Source organism: Gavialis gangeticus, unplaced genomic scaffold (genome assembly GCF_001723915.1).
Source record: "Gavialis gangeticus isolate Ggan-Ray unplaced genomic scaffold, GavGan_comp1, whole genome shotgun sequence".
Taxonomy (NCBI): Eukaryota; Metazoa; Chordata; order Crocodylia; family Gavialidae; genus Gavialis; species Gavialis gangeticus.
In genome coordinates, this window is record NW_017729022.1 from 149,801,947 (window position 1) to 149,819,243 (window position 17,297).

General features: G+C 42.2%; 1 protein-coding gene across 1 annotated transcript in view; it reads right to left on the reverse strand.

Annotated features, from left to right (window-relative positions):
* Nucleotides 1-11,217, reverse strand: part of TTC7A (tetratricopeptide repeat domain 7A) — a 280,715-nt gene extending 269,498 nt beyond the window's left edge. The window contains exons 1-2 of the mRNA XM_019516313.1: nt 11,135-11,217; nt 10,344-10,402 (exon numbers count right to left, since the gene is read on the reverse strand). The gene's annotated coding sequence lies outside the window, so the exon portion shown is untranslated. The remainder of the gene's footprint in view (nt 1-10,343; nt 10,403-11,134) is intronic.
* Between the last annotated feature and the right edge of the window lie 6,080 nt (nt 11,218-17,297).

Sequence of the window (17,297 nt, forward strand, 5' to 3'; positions counted from 1 at the left end):
CTCTCGGTCTTATATCCAGAACCAACACTGCAATTTGGATACTTCAGAGCAGCACACAGAGTTTATTTAAACGCTGCACTACACTGCACACAGAATTTTCCACTTGGACAGAAAGGGAAAAGAAAAAAACCCACATGATGTGATGTGCATCATACTGGGTAAGGTACTGACTGAAAGTATTCTAATATTGTGCCAAAGAATGTGGTACAAGATCCTCCACAGAACAAATATAGGGTTATCATCATCAATTCAGCTCCATCCTCTTATTCATCTTGATAACTGATATTTCAGTCAGCTTCCTCTGGTTTAAGGATCTACTAACCTTATCTTCCAGTGTTGTTTTTATGGTAGAAGAGTGATTTTAAAAAAATTTCACATCATGACTGCCAACAATTCCCATGTTTTCCATCAGGGGAGCAAGACCTACAAAGCAGTGGGTGGGACAGCTGCAGCTGGACCCATATCCTGGTGCTGACTGGGGAAACTGCTGCTGGGAGAGAGTTCATGGGAAGTAGGCAAGGGCTGTGTCAGGAGTGAGGGGCGCTCGAGGGACTGTGGGTAGGGAATTAGGAGCAAGGGAATGGGCAGGGCACCAGCATATCAGTGCTGCTTAGTGCCATAAAGCAGCTGAGGGTCCAGCTGCAGCTGTCCCCACATCCTGGTGAGCGAAGCTGGCGGGGCTGCTCTGATTCTTCTATGATAAGAAAACCAAAAGGAAGTGCCAAAGTGTATAGATATTTGAATTTATTTTATTATGATGACAGAGGCACTGGTAGGATTCCAAACTGCTTTAAAATTGTAAATATATCAATAAAATATTGCCCACCTGATCTCTTTATATATAGTGGTGTTTCATTTTAATTGTGGAAGAATGTGGATTTGGAGTATATTAATGAGAGAATTGGGAGGTTTTTTTTATCAGAGAAGTTGCATTTTTTTAAACAGGGAACACCAGGATCCCTGATGATGAGGCAAGGATGACTAGGATAAAACACCAAAAAATGACCAGTATAAAAAGCAAAAAAAAAAAAAAGGGCAGTAAGCCTGCCCAGGGCTGGCACTAGGGACCCAGCTAGAGGTCAAACAAACTAGGGCCTGGAGGACATGCTTCAACAGGTCAAAGTGGGTCACCGCAATGAGCACATCTTCTGGGCGATAGCTGCCCAGATGGCAGAGTGGAGGCACCAGAAGACGTGACAGAAGTGCCACACAAAGGCCAACTGTGCAGCCACAGCCCACTGGCAGCTGGCCCAGAGGTGAAGACGGCTCTGCTGCACTGCCCATACCACAGCCCAGGCAGACATGCGGTCCCTGTCTGGGTCTAACAGGTGTACAGACATGGGGCCACAGGTCCAAGGAGGCAGGGGCTTGTGTCCCCAGATACCAACTGGCTAGGCCTCAGAAGCTCATGAGGGTAGCTTTTTCTATTGCTGGAGCCAGTACTGGCCCCAGCCTCTAGGTCCCCCTGCCTGAAGATCCGGGAGGAGTAGGGTAGGGTCAGTTTGTCCCAAGTGGGACAATTTGCCCCACACCATGTGTTCCAGCACATGTGCTGAGTTACAAGTTTCCAGCACAAATTTGTGCTGCTGCTACTTGAGCTGCTACTTGAGGTTGCCTTTCTAAGCAACCTACCTGAGCTTCAGCAAGATCAATCAAAAACGGAGATTAGTTCCACTACAGACTGAAACAAACAGTTGAGAATCCTGGCAAAAATAATATATACATTTAAGCAGTACATCAGTCTTCACATTCCCTCTCTGAGCAACTGAGTACAATGCTTTTGGCACTAAGAGTACAGCATAGAAGAACAAGAAAAAAGTGATATCTATAACTTTAGAACATTTGCTGCAACATCCACTCACTCTTAGCATGTCTTTCCTACAAGAAAAAATTTAGTCTAGCATAAGTATTGCATGCCAAAGCAATGTTTACTTTGATCATTCATTAAACTGGCATAAATATTTTCATATATATAATCTAACACAAATATTGTGTGTATTGTCTTTTTAGATTGAGTACAACTAATACCACTTTTTCTCTAAAGGTATCAAAGTTAAGAAGCAGGAGGGTATGGCAAAAACTTAAAAATCTTCAAGTCTCAACAGTCCTTTAAAGTTGTAGTTTTTTCATTTAAAAAAAAACCCAAAATGTAGCCTGGGAAATAAATGACTTGTCCCAAGTTACAGTTATAGTGATAAAATGAGGACCAGAACTCAGCGTTCCCAGTCTACCTGCTTCTTTCATTAGCTTATCCTTTATTCCCAATATGTTAACTTAGTATTTTTACTTTGCCTTTTTTTGTTGTTGATATTTTATACTGGTCATTCTTAACTGCTCAGACTCCCTGCTGTTGGAAAAGCAGGTGACTGCTACAGCTTAGTCAGCATTTTCATTAAGCCTCTGTGTGGCCAGGAGGTGGCAATCATTTTTCTGGGATGAAAGTTTTCTAAAGAGCCAGCTGTGTCCTTCTAGTCCTGATTAGATACTGCACCACCCTCCTTATGGGACCAAGTCTTCATTTGGAAAACACAGCTGGCAAATAATTCAGCACTTGCTTATTAAATTATATTTCTGTTCACAAGCAGATTTCATCCCCTAAGTGGTATCTTGAGTGCCTGCAAGTCTCTGGGGTGGTTTTAAAACTACTAGGGGCCTAAAAATAATGAATCACCTCTCCCTGGCTGTGGCTCCAACAGTCTGTTCCCTGGGGACACATGAGATGAAGGAAGAGTCAGTTTCAAATCCTCGCCTCATCTTGGGTCATCACCATCCAGATTAATGTATTCCTACAGCATGCTGCAAGGCCACATCTTCCTCCTGACCTTACAAGGAGCTGAGAGAGCAGAGGAGCAAGTGGAAGGGGGTGGGCAGATTAACACTACCTATGAGGAATTGCAACTATCTTGCAATTTAGAAATCAAGCGCCTGACATATATGCCCCTTTGTTCATCATAGCATAACTCTGAACATATGTTTCTATATACCATATTATCTGAATTTAAAGCATTGGGGACAACCACGGGGCTCAGGTAAGAGACCAAAAATGAAATACTGTATTTACTCACATCCAAGATTAAGTTTTTCTCCCCAGCTGGCAAGGGGGGGGCATGCCTCATTTTAGATTCAAGTACCCCGCTTACCTTCTGCTCAGGCTCTGGTCCCTCCGGCACTAAAGCCACCCAGCCAGGAGCTACTATATCTTCTCCCCAGTCTAACAGGGCTGCAGTTGTGGTGCTGCTGACTGCCTCAGAGCCAGAGCACAGCTGCAGCAAAAGGTAAGGAGGGCACGTACAGGCATAGGGCGATAAGAGGTGGATGACATGGCTTCAGGAGGAAGAAGGGAGTGAGGGAGGCTGGGGCTGAGCTGAGGACGTGCTTCTGCTGACTGCCTCGGAGAGTGGAGGGGGTCTGGCATAGGCATGGAGGGGCAAGTGGCATGGGTCTAGCCTGTTGCCTCCACCATTATGTTACCTGCCACAACAGGGAGGGAAAAGGGAGGTATAAGTTTAAGATGACCCCCCAGTAGTTAGAGTCTAGATGTGGAAAATTATAACAACATTTTTCCATGTCTAAAATCTAATTACGAAGGAAGGGTCATCGTAAATTTGAAGTCACCTTGGATTCAGGTAAATACAGCAGCCAGATTTATGCATGTGCTGCTGCTTGTGAATATTTGCTAATGTCAGAATTACCACAAGGGATCATACCACCATCCCCATCAGCTGTTGGGTTACAGAGCAAGACTGGAGATCTTTCTGACACCAGCAAGGCTCTGGCTTTCCACACAAGAAGGAAGGATATATCCACTTGTGAAAACCAAATGATACTGCATTTCTAGGGTACAGTTCTCATCCTCGCACTTCTGTGCTTTCTGACCTGTGTGATAATCAGTAGCAGCACAAGGGGACAAAATCATTCTTAATGCACTTAAAATTAGAGAAATGAAACACAAAGGAAAAAAGGATGAGAGGCGGGGACAGCTGAAGGCAGAAAAATCCCGAACCCCAAACACAGCAGAAAAACAAGTCACATAAACAATGATAGAATGAGAGAAGCACACCAAATACCTAATTACTGACAGGGCAAATATCCCTGAACCAGAGTCCAGTTTAATGTTATGTGCACTGTACAAACACAAAGAAGTGGTCTCCACCCAGAGTTTATAGTCCATGTGTAAAAAAGTCTAACCAATAGCAAGACTCACTTCTGGACTGCAACAGTGAACCCAGCCCTCACAAGAAGAATGCAAATGGTAGGCTCAGCAAAGGTCCCCTGCAAATGATTTTAGAAGAATCGGGTTTCTGTCTGTTCTTTGCTTATTGAGAGACTGTAGCAGGCTGGCTGACAGAGGCTTGCAGCAGGCTGCACACATTCAGCTGTAACGTTCTGCAGGATGCAAAGGGCTACAGCCCCGCAGAAGGCAGTTGGCATTGATTACAGGCTGCCTAGGAGGACTAGGCCAGCTGAGAAGATAATTAGTTCGCCACAGAAAGTTAAAAGGCTCCCAGGGAAAGGCTAAGTTAAAAGGCTATTCCTCGGTGTCTGAAACAAGACCCAAGGTTGTGAGGGTTGGAAGCAGCTGCTAGCCTGGCTCCTCTCTTCCCGGTCTCTCGCTCCCCCCACTGCCCCCCCAGCTCCCTTGCCTGGGGGCCTTTATCTTCCTGTGGCCAGCTAAGCATCTCTCTCAGATAGCCCAGTTCTCCTAGGCAGCCCATAATCACTCCCAACTGCCTGCAGCTGGGCTGTAGCCCTTGCAAGCCTGCAGAATACTACAGCCAAATGTGTGCAGTCTGCTGAAAGTCTCTGCTAGCCAGCCTGCTACAGCAGTATAAGGCGGCAGTTTGCAATGCTATAGTTTTTCCTATTTTTTTTTTTTTTTTTTAAGATAAACTCTGGGTTGGGGGGGTTGCCTTTTTTTTTTGTTTTAAGTCTAACCTCCTTGAACTATGCTGGAGGGGTTCAGGAGATGTGGATTGTGACCTCTTGCTCTTTAACTGAAGAGGAAGAGATGCTGAAGCTAAGGGATTTAAAGTTTTCCCTTCAACTGTACCAGAACAGTTATACATGATCCACGCCTCCTCCTCCCCAGTCATATCACTATAAAAAGCCTTATAACGGTATGGCTTATTCTGCTATCCAGCATAACCACTGCTATTTGATGACTTTTACTTAATTTTCTCCCTATGACCATGGAACCATGCCTGAAAAAACCCAAAACTTTGTACTTGCATTGTTATAAATATTATAATTTTTAAGCATAAGCCAGACCTGTAACTAAGACATCCTTTCTCCCAAATGTCCAATGAGATTTAAAATGTTTCTGCCAAACAAAAATGACAAATAAATCAAGTATTGCCAACAAAATCCCTCATCCCTCATAGCGTGGTTTCAACATTGTCCAGTCACCATGGGCTCCTCCAGTTTAGGGCAAACTTGAAGTGCTGTGCTGGGAGGGAGGGAGCACCTGCAAGTGAGCAGTTAATTGCTTAATTGGTGAGTCATCAGGCCACCTGCTGTTTTCCTCTGTAACCTCACAATTTATAGGTACTAGTCCCCCCTCCCCCTTCCTCCCTTCTGCCTGCCCTGCCACCTCTGGGTTCCTGCTGGGGCACTAACTGTTTTCCCTCCCCACCCCCCTTCCCTACCAGACTGTGACCCATCCCATACTAAACAATAACTGGTAAACTAAAGGTTAAATGATTAATTATTTAACCTTGCACATTCCTAATTTAAGCCATGTGGACATACCTCTTCTCCTTTCCTGCACTGGGCCCCAAACAGGTTCTAGCCCCACCCTGTTCTCTAAAGACAAATTGTAAGATTTTTCACTTTCTCTGGTCCAGGAACCATCATTCTGCCATTCTCCTGCCAGTGTTTATCGTGATTTTAACTGACAGCAGCAAGGCACAGGGAGTCAAGAGATTCAGTTGCTCTTTTTTTTTTTTTTATTCCATCACTGACTTGCTTTCTAACAGGGGTGTCAGACATGCGGCCCATGAAACCATATGATCTGGCCCGCAGGTACTGAATGTGGCCCAGCAAGACCCAGCACAGGGAATGTGCTTCATGCTGAGCCCCAGCCAGCCAGCCCTGTGAGCTGACTCTGGTGTGGCTCACTTCTGGGCTGGTCTGGCAGGGTGCAGCACACATCCTGCGCCAGCCCCTGCTTCCCCTGCCCCTCACCCCCCAAAGCTATGTGCAGCACTGGTTGCCCATGTGCCACCTGCAGTGCAAGCCATTAAGCACCGCAGAGCTGTGTGCGCTGCATATGACTCAGGGGTCTGGCACAGGAAGCACACTACACTATGCTGTGCCGTATAGTCCTGTTTGCTGACTATGGTGAGCCCAGTCCAGCCTGCAGACTGGCCCAGCAATGCTCATCTGGCCTACAGAGCCAGATGCGTTTGGCAGCCTTGCTTTATAAGCTTGGCCCAGTCATTGGACTTCCTGGTTCTTGATTTATCTACATATAACCAAGGGCCTAATGGTACTTACTCTCCCTCTCTAAAGAGATTTGATGATGTCAAGACAATAAAGGTTACGTAAATGCAAAGCATTACTGTCACCATAATTACCTATGGAGTGTAAGGAACCAAATGTGAGCCTCTGCAACAGGAACAACATGCTCCCAAGCAGATGATCTCCCATAATCCCACATTCTTGGCCATTTAAAAAGACCAAGAGAGAGGCAGGAAATATTAAAAAAAAAAAAAAAAACAGAAGTTTTTTTTCTAAAACTAAGCTGAGGGTCAGAAGCCATGTTGCTCACACTGCGTAAGCACTGACAGAGAGGTGTTTGGCAAAAGATCTTTAGACACAGGCCTAATCTACACTACTAGCTTTTGTCATCATTCTCTTAGGAGTGCAGCCTTTAAACCATCTGGGATCCATGTTTAAGAAGCATTTAGCTCCTATTTAGATGCAAGTCATGACAGAAATATGAATCTAGGTTTACTGAAAGTCTAGGCAGAAGCTGACAAGATGCAGCAAGAGACTGATGACTCAATGCTACAAAATAGCTCTGAAAGCTAAAAGAATTTATCAGCTGTTTTGTTCTAGACAGTAGATAGTGACTACACACCAGAAAGCAACACTAGAAACTGCTCTTTCCTTCCTTGGTGCGACTGGGCCTCAGAGCACCGCACACTGGAAGAAGATGACAACACAGGTGGCCAAGTATATCGCAAGTGAAATGAGAATAAACTTGGCTTTTGATGCACTTGCTTGCTTAACCCTGTTTTCGCAACAGCAACAAGCAGAATCACTTTCACCATACAGCATGTGCAACATGGTAGAGGCTTCCAGAAATAAAAAGTTATACCAAATGCATTCTTGCTGAAAAGAGAAACCCACTAGGTAATCAGAGAAAGAGTGTAAGGACTAGTCCTTGCTAAACTGAGAGGGAATTATGAAGAGTCGAGACCCTATATGTTAAACAAGGCCTAGCATCACTTTCCTTCTGCTCCTTCCGCCTCAGTGGATGTGGCCTTGGAAGCAGACAGCACATGTAGAGAGCTTATCTAAAAGTACCTTGATCCCTGTCATTACTTCTGTCATTGTTACACGACTCAAACCGCAGCATTTATAAACAGCTTGAACACATTATTTCATTTTGACTTGGGGTAAGCGCCCACTCAAGAATTTTGACACTGGTATTTTTTTTTCTGTGCATTTTTATACCCCCAGACACAATAGACCCAAGATCCCCATTGTATTGCAGTGGCAAGCTAATTAATTATAACACACTGAAAAGCCTCAGATGAGTTTTCCAGCACTTGGAACACTAAGCCTTAAATTTTCCTGATCCTGCTTGGCAGCAGCTCCTCCAAACTACCCAGTGGCAGCTCCAGGACAGGGCATGTGATGCAGTTCCAGTTCCCACATGTCCTGGGTTGGAGTCAGACCTGCCATCATGTGCCCTAGGCCACGGCAGTAGCTGTAGCAACTCTAGCTCTTGCATAAGACACATGGCATAGCATGGGGCAGCAGTGGGGCCAGCAGCCAAGGAAATAAGGCCTCAGCAATGGCTACAAGCAAAATGGATGGAGAGTAACCAGGGATACATCAGCCTTCACTCACCCTCCTGCCACATCCCCCAGGAGCAGAGGGCACTCCCCCCAGCCATGCTCCTTAATTTCCTTTGGCCTGCCGGGTTATACCAGCTCCACGGGCTGGATCTGGCCCACAGGCTGTACTTCTGACACCTCTGGTTTAACTATATGGACAGACAGAAAAATTATCCAGACCAACCAATAGATTGTAACTGCTTAATGCCATAGGAATTAGAAACAAAACCCAGTAACTTCTCCCTGTTTTGTTTAGGGTGAACCTGTCTCACTATAACTTCCACTTATTGCAGGATAGAAACAGACATACAAAACAGTGCAGAACAGCTGACGTGAAGTAAATGCCACTGCCCTTTTAATCTGGCTGTCTGTCCACACCCTTGGAGTCTGCCCTGCAGCACTGCACCATGCAATAATTTCCCAACCCAGAAACACCAGAATGCAAAAGGTCAGTTCTAGGAACAGCAGGAATAACAAATTCATGCAAAAGAAGCGGGGGCTTGAAGATTGCTGCGGAGTGCTTTCTTTGCATGAACACTGGGTAGATACCCAGACAAGGAAAACTATGGAAAGCTACTGAATGTACTTTTTTCTTTTATAATTTGAATAAGAAATTAGAAGTAGAAGGCTAAAAGAAAACAAATCTTGATATCTAAGGGAATAAATTCAAAGATATTTGAGAATTTATTTGCACCAAATCCTCAGTTTGGGCAATCTGAATAATTCCACTGATGTTGACTGTAACTACCTAAACCAGATGAAGACCTGGCCGTTTGCATCCAGGAAGATTTCCAAATAGAGGAGAATATGAATCTACTGTACTGTTTTTAGGAACTTTGAGTTTCATTAAAAATATCCATAGTTCACCAGGCCTTGTAGTCAGAGCAGAAACCAACTGTTGCTTCACACTTTACATAGAGGACTTCACGGTTTTGTAAGCAAGTAAAGAAATTGGAAAAAGCTGTTGCTCTCTTATGACCAATGCCTTGCATTAAACTGTTTGTTTCCATCAAGAAGCAACTGCATTGGTTAGTGTGATGTAGGAAGACTACAGGGAGCCATAGAGCCAACTTTCTTTCCCAAACTGATTGGACGACTTCTGTCTTGCAGGTTTTGGTTTTGTTTTTTTTCTATTGAGACTTTTAGAGTGGGAATTTGAAAAGCTCAGAACAGGGGTTTTCAGCCTTTCCATGGTCACAGTACACACCAATACTTTTTTGAATGCAGTGGCACCCCCAGCTGAGAACCACTGTTGGTGCTGCCTCAGCTTACCTGGAACTTCTCAGCTGGGTTCTGCTTCTTCCAGATAAAACTGCCCTACATGCTTGTGGCACAGCCAGCCAGGGAAGACACCCCCCTACTATGCCAGTCCTGGAAATAAAGGCATGGGTGAAAATGCCCATCCACTTCTGTTTCTGGAAAGAGCATATAGGAACTGCACTAGGAAGGGCTACACAGCATGAGGCCACTTGCTGGCTCCTTTAGGTTAATCAGAAAGCTCTAATAAAGGGGGAGTGTGCAGGGCAGATTTACCTGGTGACTACTACGGCAGCACCCCTCATGAGCCCTTGCAGCAGAACAGGGTGCTGTGGTAGCCCAGTTGAGAACCACAGACTGATAAACAAACTGGGAAAAGGTGGGAAACAAGGAATGTGAAAATGATATTGCTGCAGTTCACCTGTGTCTCAAATTCCAAACAAAAACATAGATCACTTTTATATGCAAATATGAAACAAAAAGCAAAACAAAAGGCCTGAGACAGTAAATACAGATAGCTCCACTTTCCACAGCCTTATCAAGAGATAAGGCACTCAATTACTTGAGGCTCAGTAGAAATAGGACATTTCCATCTCTTCATGTCCACCCACCACAACTTTTATAGTTATACAGCCCCAGAGCTACTGCCCACTGTAGTCAGTGGAATGGTTCAATGAAGTTCAATGGACTTTGGAATGTCCTGTCAGCTGTTCTGGGACGCATATCAATGCATGTTTGCTTCCTAACTTCCCTGTGCCTCTGCCACATCCTTCACTCCAAGCAAAAAGTGTTAATGCAAGTTACAGATAAATCAGTTGCAAGTAGAAGCTCACTACCACAGAAGGCTCATCCACTGCTCACAGAAAAGAAATCCAAAGCCAGCACAGCAGCACAAACAGGTTTTTGTTAAAATGCAGAATGCACGACTGTGTGAGATCGTGAAACACATCCAAATTACTATCAACTTTAACAGCCCATTCAAACAGTGCTTGGGTTGGTTTAATTTTAATCTTTACATACCATTTGAGGGTATCTGATCATCACAGAGTTCTCATTCCCCTAACAAGCTGGTGGACATGCTGAAAAGAGTAGAAAGCAGTAGATAGATAGCAATATTTAGCAACATTTATAAAAAGAATTGAAAGCAACTGAAGGAAAAGATAACTGGTCTTTTTCTTTCTACTCAATTACTGACTAGGGATTTTTTTCCCCATTTACAAAAATTAAATGCAATTTTAAAGCTGTTTTCAATAAAGTCTCAAACAGTGCAAGATCTGTATAACTAAAAACAAAAAAAAGGGAGAGGAAAATAAAAGAAGAAACTGCCATTGTACATATGGTCTGATAGTATGTTCCATGCAGTGCAGAAATACACTAACTGCTTTAAAAAAGCAATTATTCTATTAGCCTACAGTTTAAAACTTGGCAAGATTGTGTTAATTACTTTATGCGAGTCATTCAAGGTTTGTCTACAGGTCACTTCTTTCTAAGCGTATGTAGAGGCCCCCCTTGGTATTCTGACTTTGCCATAAAATTGAAGCACATGCTTAAATGCACTGCTGAGTCACAGCCACAACCACCTCAAGAAGCCTTTATACAGTCTAACATTTTCAAACATCTTTTGCCGAGACAGCCAAGTTTAGAACATATGGACTAAAACTCTGCAATATATTTATTTTTACATTGACTACATACTATAGGAGAGGTTTTTCAAAAGCTTTCAGCACCAACCTAACACTGCTCTCATTCAAATCAATGCTAAGGCTGCCTTTGAGTTTAGCATAAACATAAGCATATCTACACTTTGTTACCTTTGATGACAAATGCTTCCGTCACCAAACGTAGCAGGTACAAGGGTTCATTTTCTACAGACATGTCATCAAGTCCTGCTCTAGCATACATGCTGACTGCATCTCTGTAAGATCCTTCCACATAATGGAGCTTCCCTAGAATCAGCATGGCTTCCATCATATATTTAGGCTGAAAAATAAAGATATGGCTTTGGTTAGAGATATGGAGAGCAAAGCAATGCTATCTCAGAGCTAACTGAGTACTTGACAGGGAGCCAAAAATCAAGGCAGTTAGTCTCAATAGTGACACTTCCCTTGTAATTAACTCTCAAATGCTAAGGATGGGAGGGAGGTAATGGAAAAATATCCCAGTCTTATGCTCTTGCTTTTAAATATGCAATCAGTGACCAAAGTATCAACAATTTTTTGTACCTGGAACATACAGCTGACAAGCACCAGAGTTGATGCCCCTCACATGGATGCAGCCTGCATTTCAATTGTATGAACACCCATGAAAAGGATATTGAAACTTACAGGGATATTGAAATTTGTCAGAAATGCCAATATTGTCTGCATTTTTCCCAGTGGAGGGCTATACCACCTGTGCCAGGGGCAAGACTTCCAGTGGGTTGCTCCCAGTGATGTTCCACCTCAAGGGAGGTAAAATTTCCTTTGAAACAGAAACTCAATTCCAACCTTCTTCCCCTATCCCACCTAGGGATATTTAGTAGCTCTGCACCTCTTGAAGCCCCCCACCCTAGACTGATGGGTGTGGGGAGACAGGGCCAAGGTTATACCTAAGTCCAAAAGGTAACAAAGGGGAGTGAGCGGGTGAGTATTTGTGTTCTCTAATTCAAGCAGCTCTGATCCACAAAGTACGTGCAGGTCCCTTCTCTATTCTACCCCCATGGGGACAGGCTGAACATAAGGGCGGGCAGGCCCTATAGACTGCCAGGCCAGATGGCGGCTATCATAAAAAATAATCTGGCAAAGAAATATTTGGGCTTTTGACCAATTTTACACTTTTGATGTACAAGCAAGACCTGCAAGGTTTGGGGTTATTTCTTTGCAGTTTCTAACATAAAAGAAAACAACCCAGGAAATTAAACTCTTGCCTATCCTCTTTGCCCAGAAAGACTTTAAAAACTAACAGATTATGGTATGGCAAGAAAGTGAAACTAAGAGCAAAAAAATAAAAAAAAATAAAAAATTATATTGAGATTGCCCAGAACGGCTTTGTTCACATTTCATGCAAGTGTCTAACTAACAGGCAGGAGAAAATGGCTTTGTTAAAGGTTCAATATCATCCCCACACACATACACAACTTAAAATTAAGGGCTGAGAAAGCTCCCAGCTGGCTTTCTAAGGAATCCAACAGCAAAAAACAAAGAAACAATGAATATTCTTGATGTTTCTAAAGTTAAAGAAGAGACTTGAAATAGCCTTTCAGGCTTTCCATATTCAAGCAGGAAAAGGCTCACAAACCTTTTTATATTTTAATAAATGCAGCACTGACTAGTATTGGGAGCCCATAGCTTAATAACAAGCTCATGATTAACAAACATGAACTGCATAACTGTGACCAATGACAAGGCATTCCACAAATGCAAACTGCTACATCAGTTGGTACTGCGGTCAAAATGAGGAAGGGAACAAAATGGTTCAGTGTACAAATATGCAAAGAGCTGCATTCTGCACACAGCTCACCCTAAAGTTAAAGAACACACACCCCTAAGCAGAACGGAGTTAAGCCCCTGCTTCTACTCTACGGATTTCATGCTTCCAAGCTGGGTGCCATTAGTAGCACCAAAAAGGTACTGGGAGGTTTTTGAAAATCTTAGCTCAAGTACCTATAAATGCATTGAAATAAATGCAAAGTAAACGGTACAGCTCTTTGCTACACCTCGCAGAATTAAACTCTTACAGAGTATAGCAAGTCCCACACTTTAGACTAGTATAATTTTCAGTCCCTTGAAGGCAAGATACACAAGCAGAATATATCCAATACCTTAGCAAATTCCTAAACCTCCAGCCAACTTATTTCAAATCGCAAATAAAAAGCAGCTATAGATGTGCATTAGAAAATGAACTGAGTTTTTACATCAGCAGCAAAAAGTGATTTCTTCTGACTGAACATACTGCCAAGAGACAGCAAATGGTGCATTAGTGATATTAATAAAGGAACACGGATTTGTGTTTGTGAAACAGGGACCTGGATGAATGATGCATAAGTTTTGCCTATCTTTTGAATTATCACACAACAGTAGCATCAATTTGGCAAAAATATATGTCTGCTTAGAGTACTTACTCGTAATTTTCCCCTGTTTAGAACACTGGTCAGATATTTTTTGGCTTCACTCATTTCTGGCTCGCTCTTTTCCATTAATGGAATGGAGTCCTTCACTTTGGCAAGGTTTTCCTTTAAACACTGCTCCAGCAAGGCTTCCGCAAGTAGTAGATTCCCATAGTCCTCTGAAAAATATAGATCAACCAATAGGAAAAATAACTTAATGCTGTATTCCCATATACAGCAAGAGAGAAAGAACAAGCTACCACAGAGTAATAACCTCCTCTTCTATATACATTTTCCTTAGATAAAAGAGTTCAAATGTAATGGACAACAACAGATGGAGCTACAGAGTGTAATTCTGATGAGTCTTCTGGTTAATGGAAATGTTAGTTTTCTACCAAAGAGTGAAAAACTTTCCATTATATCTAGATATTTCTTCAAAATTACTATAATCAAACATGAATAAGTCAGAATTTCCATTGCAAACATCTTTGTTATCAGAGATTAATTGTATATGCTCAAATTTAGCCAAGCTATGAATTAGATGCTTAACTTTATGACTGTGTAAACAAACATGTATTATATGCCTATGATGCTTTGCTAAATTCAGTACAGAACCATAAAAAAAAAAAAGAAAAACACAAAGTCTGAGCCTTGGTTTACAAGAACTCAGAAAATGATTTTGTAAAAGCCACACACATGCAGTTAAAGTAAAGAAGTTTGGAACACAGACCTGAAAAATAATTACTGAGCGTGAGTCTCATTGCTATATGAAGACCAACCCTATAAAATCACACACATGAGTAAGTCATTCTGCTGTCTTCAGTGGGGCTGTTCACCTAAGGCAACTGACTCATCAAATTGGGCCCATAATGAAAAAGGACCACATTTACATGAATTCAAGACAACATCAAACGTTAAGCTGACTCCCCAATAATTAGATTCCATGTGTGGAAAATTATAAATTCATTACAATTTTCCATGTATAGAATCTAATTGTTGGAGGGTCATTAAATTCATAAAGTAGCAGCAGGAGGACAAGGAAACAGACCTTCTCCCTCTACCCCCTTCTCCTCCTCCATGCCCATGCCTGCCACTTGCCTCCTCCATCCCCATCTCTGTACCTGCCTCCCTTGCCCCACCCATGCTTGTGCCTGTCCCTCGGCTCCCCCTCACCCTCTTCACCCCTCCATGCCACTTACTATGGGGCAGTCAGCAGGAAGCGCAGCCCCTGCCCAGCCGAACCAAAGAGAAGCAGCAGCACCAGCTGTGGCCTCAGCTGGGTCAAGGCTGGAGCCAAAGCTGAAGGCAAGGCAGGCCACTGGAGGGAAGCAAGAGGCTAGAGGGCAGGTGATGTAGGGGGCCAGGTAGGCTGCATGGTCTCCCGCATGCTTCGCTCTGAACCACATTCTGTGTCCCCAGCCACTGGATGGTTTCCCCTGCTACACAAGCCACCCTTGGACCAGAGCAAGCAGCAGCTCAGCTCTGGCTTCAGCCCCAAGCTCCAAGCCAAGGCCAGAGCTGAGCCACTACCTGCCTCAAGCTAGTATTCAAATCCAAGACAAAACTTTTAACCCCACTATGCTGGGGGCGGGACTTCATCTTGTATTTAAGTAACTATGGTAAATGAAATGACTCGGGGAGCAAGCCTCAAACCCAGCAGTTAGCATTCAGGGGCAGGCCTTGATATGGTCTACTACAGACATCAGGCCCCATGCATGCAGTCCATGTACAGGTGAAATTTCAAAGCTAAGGAAACACTGGTGCATGGGGCAGGGTGGAATAAAGATTATTTTTTAAAATAAATGTAAAGCACAGATTTAAAAAAATTAAATTATAATTAAATTGTTTCTAAAAATAAACCAGCTTAACGTGAAATTTGAATTTAATACAGCTTAGGCTGTATAGATTTAGTATAATCTTTTAAAATAATTCACCACAGATAAAATAATATGTTGAGTCAATGAGCCTTTACTAAAAACTCTGGAGTTAAAGCCTGATTTTCTTATATACAAGAATGAGGGGGAAAACATCTAACTTTTGAGGTGAAGCTTCGCAGAGTAGAGTGAAATTTAGTGGTTGACTGCTTTGAGCTATTTATTCAGAACTGGCATATTTTGATGACCACCTATGAAGAAAATCTTGACGACACTGATGGACGTATCACAGCTAGAGTAGTCAAAGTTGTAGAAAAGGGAATGTAGAAGATATGCTGACTACAGTGAAACCTATTTCCATAGCCTTGGACAAACTGCAGAAAGATTGCTGCTGTATTACAGATGCTGCTGAAATTTGGAAAGAATTTCAAGAAACATTAAAGCAAGAAATACCAACAGCACAGTTAAACCACAGGCAGTACAAGTGGATGAATCAAGCACTTAATCCATCTCATTTTCTTGCCAATTCTCTACACAAAGTACCAGGGTAAATGCATAACTGCCGGAGAGGAAAATGCTGTTATGACACGAGCTTCTACTAATCACCAATCAATCATGCCAACCATAATAAATTTCAGGGTCAGAGGTGAACCATTTAAGCAGTACATGTTTGCTGAGGATGTTTTAAAGAAAAGTCACACCACTGAACTAGTGGAAGTCGCTAACAAAGCACCTGGAACCAAAGTTTGTAAAGTGCTGAAGCAGCTTCTGCTAGCAGCATCCTCTTGTGCAGATGCAGAAAGAGTAGTTTTTTCACTTGGACTGTTTCATTCAAAGCTGAGAAATCAATTGAGAGTTGAAAAAGCCTGAGAGCTTGTTTTTCTCTTCCAGACTATGAATAAAAAGGGGAGGAGGATAAGATTTAAGAGTTCTAAAATCCTGAAAGGGATAATTTTTTCAAAACAACCTAGTAAAAAATGACCATCTCATTCTAAAGACAGTTAAGCAAGTAGGAATTTAAGCTCAAATGAGTTTCATTAGGCATTTTAGAAAATTTGCACCAGGTGACCTGAAATCATTGGTTTTAATTCACGATCCACAGTTCATGTGTCTAGTACTATAACAGTTAATGCTACTGTTTAGTAAATTAGTTAGTTGTAAATGGGCACCACATTTTTATTTTTAAAAAGCTTCTGTATCCAAAACATCAACAAGTTTGTTTAATAAATTTGAAGTGCTGGTTGTATGTTTAATTAAATTCAAATTACCAACTTAACAAAGCTTGATACAATACAAATATGAGCAAAAAGTTAATCATCTAGTGTATAAGAAACATATATTTCCCCATTTTATAATACACCAAAATGTAGGATTTCCAGCAATCCAAAGATGTTAAGCTATATATATATATACATACATACATACACACACACACACACATTATTTACACACATACACATGTTTGTGTACCTACGAAACATACGTGCCAAATATACTGTAAAATCTATTTAGTTGTAAATAGACATGTTTTAATTGTTACATCGACCAATAAACATTTCTTAATAAAAATACAATGGGAAAGTTGATTAAAAAATGATTTATTTAAATTAGGCTTCTGACTTGCTGGTTTAAATTTTGATTTAAATCTACTATTTAAATCGACTTGATTTAAATCAATCCACCCCGACACAGGGAACGTAGGAATAAATGTTTTTTATATTTTAGTCTATGATTTTTAAGCAGTGCCATTTCTTGACATTCAGAAAAAAACCTAGGAAGTGCTCTGGGTGCTAACCTACAGGTTTAAGCAGCTGCACAGTCAGTTTCATGCAGTTATCATGAGTATGACTGCTCCTGCAAGTGGACTTTTAGTAGGGGTGCATGAAGCAGGCCGTATTTGAGTCAGATTTGGCCCAATTCAGGGGACAGTGATTCAATTCGCTGATTTGGATCACTTTCCTGATTTGATTCGGCCGAATCCGAATCTGAAGATTCCATTGATTTGGAGAATCAGCC